Genomic DNA, 4446 nt, shown 5'->3' with positions numbered 1-4446 from the left:
TTTTTTTTTTTTCATACCCATGCGCCAAAGCATGAAAAGCCCACCTATTCTCTATCAGAGGTAGATCACAGGAAGAACCGATTGCTGCACTTGATACTTGTCCTGCTGACTTCGCAGCAGTTGTATCAAGTGCAGTAATTGGTGCTTCCTGTTCTTTTATTCTAATATTCTCATCCCCCTTACGTCTATCTTGCCAAAATAAAATTATGCAAAAATATCAACTAATTAATTACTGTTAGAGTTTCATTGAATGATTGGATTTCAACTGTTTATCTTTTCTCTTTTTCTGAATACATTAACTACTTGTTGAGATTATTTAATTTTAATCTCTTATAAATATTCAGTTTGTTTTTGCGTATAATTCTTTTTTTTTATAGATATTACTTTAGAGATAAATTCAATAGAAAAGTCATCTGATTTATCAACAATTCTAGTAATTATATTGCCAATCACTTGCACTATGGTGGAATTACAAGTTTTCTAGTTTAAAATCTCCATTCGATCTTTTTTCTTTTCTTTTCCTTTTTTTTTATAATTGATTAAATCTTTTATTTTCTTAAATGGTTAATTTTGTCAATTAATGGATTTATAATTACCATATTTTGGACCGATTGAGTACCTTGTCAAGACTAGGTTGAATGTTCATCTTTATAAAAGCATGGATTAATTCTTCTATTTTTAATTAATTAGTTATGATTTGGGGTTCTGTTCTGACACAAATAAAATTTTCACAAATTTGCATTAAAAAAAAAACTTCAAAGTGAAAGAGAAAAGTCATATCCTTAGCATCCGGTGCCTGTGGCAAGACATGTTTTATTGGTGAAACAAATTCATCATATCCTTGTCCGAAATTTGACATGCGCTTCCGTACGTTGTTTGTGTTTGCTGTAAAGGCCCAGTTAAGTACATACAATAGTTTAACTACAGAGATCTACGAAAGCAAAGAATATAACCAATCAAAAACTTTAGACCCCTAAAAATCTTATGTGTAATAACTAATAAAACAACAGAATTCACAAGATAAAATAATTGAAAAGAATTGAAGAAACCCAAGGAGAGCACCACACTGACCCAGCCCATTTTCTCCTATGGGGGTTTCAGTTGGTGTTACAACTAGGGGGCCTAAACCCTTACAAGTCGGGTATGGACTAATTAGTTAACATCAGCCTGTTATTGTTAGCCCGTATCTCTAAGTTGACTCCCCAAAGGTCTATGCGGGCAATATTGCCCTGCGGACCGCGTGGTAAGTTTAAACGAAAGAAGAAAAAGAAGAAGAAGAAAGGCAGCCATCCACCAGGATGCTATAAACTGAGAAAACAACCATAAACAATTTACTACTTTATTGCTTTCCTTTCCGATCAGAAGCTTATTGGAAAATGCTCAAGATCCTATTCCTGGCTTGTTATTTTTTTCTGAGAAGGGGAGTCCAATATATATTCAGACTAAAATGATGTTCAACTTTACATCCTACATTCCTATGATTGAATTCCCAAATATTATTTTAACACTGGCAACCAACTATATATATATCATCAACTATACACCAGGATTGCACTATTAATTCAGGTTTTACAAGCCCAGTAAGCAATTTCTTTTTTGTTCTTATTTGAGAAAAATATTGTTAATGAAAGCTTGAATGTAGATTATAGAAGTTGAACAGCGGCAATGGCTGGAAATTTCTCTCGCAATTTCCGCATAACTGCCACTCTTAACTGTCATGACCCCTGCTGCCGGACGTACTTTCACTATTGACTCAGTGGCAACTAATCCAAGAGAACCACCTGCTGCCCCAACAAAGCTCATGGCTGGAGTGATAAAATAATGTCCATAAATAGAAGGGAAAGCAGGCCTTCAACAATAAAAAACAATGCCATATTTTGACTAAGGATTCAAGCCAAATGGAAGGAAAGAGAAAATTAAACAAAAAATGGCATAAAATCCAAGTATGTATTACTTTGTCTGCATGACATTTCTAATTTCCTTGCCCCATGTTCTATCACCCTTGCATATCTCCCTTCTCATCAAATAATAAAAAGATGTGAAGTATGATTTGTTGATCTAATTTGGACAGATTGAAAATCTTGTGATCAGCTTGTTCTAAACTTTGTCTTCTGAGCTTGGTGCATATCTACGTGATTTGCTGATTTAGTCTTGGAATTGTCTACTGCTACTACTGAATTTCAATTGCTAAACTCCTGTCAGATGTTGATCTTCTATTGAGCTTATCTAATGCAACAGTACTATCTTTCAATTGAAATTCGACACTGGTAACCATTGGTGTAATGACTTAGTATTATCCACGTCTAATTTCTGTAAAAAAAAAGAATCATCTTTAATGTACTTATGCTGTGATAAAAACATGCTTGTAATATTGATCTAAACTCAACACCCAAAAAAAAAAATCAATGTACCAAAATATTTTAAGTGAGAATTTATTTACAAGTTGATGCAGAAAGTCATCTACATAGACCAAGAAAAGTAAATTAAGATAGAATTCTTGACATATAAATAAGTAAGCATGCATCAAAATCTGAATTGTGAAAACCATAAACAATAAAAGAAGTGCTTAATTCCTCAGATCAAGCTCGAAGTGGATTTCACAGACATGAGCTTGTCTTTATCAATGAATAGTGAACTTTTTTGGCATTAAATGTTTATTCACAAAATTTATACGATTATTCCTATCCATTTTAAATATCATAAGTGAGTCTACAAAACAGAGCGTTCTGTTGATGTGTCTTCTTCACTGCTGGTGTTTGTTGTTCTTTGTCTTTAGTGTTTATTATTTTGCATCTGGTTTTTTGGTCCTTCTGTTGATTTGGTTTTCTTGCTTGGTTTGGTTGGTTGTCTGCTTTACTAAGCAAGTTCTGATTGTATCCACAAGATTTCCTTTTTCTTGTTGATTGAATACAAAATCTAAAATCTTAATTTCTTTCAAACTACAGTCAATTTCATTGAACATGTACCGATAAATCTATGACTTGTGTCCCTCATCGAATATTCAAAAAATTATAGCTTTTGAGTCAAATTTAATAATAAACCTTTAAATCCATATATCAACTCGAAATATTTCAACAGTCTTCTAATTAAGCTTGATTTCATTTGATTAAAATCAACCAAAAACTAATTCGGTTCCTTTGATGGTATTTATCAAATGAAAAAAAGAATAGTGTGCAAGTAATTCTTAGCAGTACTATTATTATATACTTAAATCTGGTTGCATCAAACTACTGGGAGAATAAGATATCTGATTAGTACTACTTAACTGTTGACAAATCTGATAAAACTTCTTGCTTTTTGTTCTCAAAAGGAAAATACTGCTTGCCCTAACTAAATTTGCTAGGATCTTGAGTTTTCCATTTTTAAATAGGATCTTAATTCTCTATGGATAACTACTTCATCTGCTTGAATAGTTCCAACCTTATCAATGGAAGCAATTGTAGAACATCCATAAAAGGTAAACTTTAAAGATATTTATGTATAAAAGAAAGCTTATAATTTTGAAAGGAAGGTAATATGAGTTTAGTTGAATGGGAACAAGAATATTGTCAACTCAAATTGATTAGCCTATCCTTTAGCAAAGTTAGTTAACAACTTCATTTGACAAAATATATTCAAGACTAATATTAAAAAGAAACGATGCTTTGAAGCAGACGATTGGACAGTGAAAGAAACGATGAATAACTAGAGGAATTGTCTAGATCTATTTACAAATGCCAAAAATGACATGCAGCTACAGGATTTTGCAAGGAATTTTCCGATGACAACAGCAAGACCTGACTGGACACCAACAAAAAACTAAAGCAAAGCTAAAGGATTGAAACGTAGACTTTTAGGAATAATTGATTGTCTCTTTTTGAGCAATGAGTTCATTTTGAAAGACGTTGATAACACAAGGTAATATAATATGCATACACCTTATTAAATCTGGTGGGAAGTAAAGTCCCAATTTCCCCAGGAAGTATGACAACTCAATTTTATGTATGTTATGTTCTTTATGGTTCTACTTAGTTACCACTTGCATTTAGAAAGGAAGGCATTAGTGCAAGTAGGTATTAGCAGATTGATAGTATCATCATCCTCACTAGTGCAAGCAACCATCTACTAATCACATGCCGTACATTGAGTTGCTTTGAACCATCAAATCGGATGATAAAATACCGCCAATTACCACCGGCAGGGTTAAAGTGTAGACACCTTTATCACTTCTAGGGCCGGCTATGCCATAAAGTCACCCAAACCTTGCTTTACCACTTCTCTTGCTCCTAATTTCTTCCATAATCATTTGAAATTTTCAAGTGCTTGATAGGCGTTTATACTTGATGGTGCAATATTCTTTGAACGTTTCGGCATTAAAATGTGCAGCAATTAGTTTCTGGATACTTGTGCAGAGCAAAGCTCTCCAATTATCCTTTTTGATTGATCAAAGCTCCAAAATATTAAACA

The sequence above is a fragment of the Theobroma umbraticum genome, unplaced genomic scaffold (genome assembly GCF_002168275.2).
Source record: "Theobroma umbraticum cultivar Fairchild unplaced genomic scaffold, ASM216827v3 scaffold_50.0, whole genome shotgun sequence".
Lineage (NCBI taxonomy): Eukaryota > Viridiplantae > Streptophyta > Magnoliopsida > Malvales > Malvaceae > Theobroma > Theobroma umbraticum.
Note: the sequence above shows the minus strand (reverse complement) of the source record.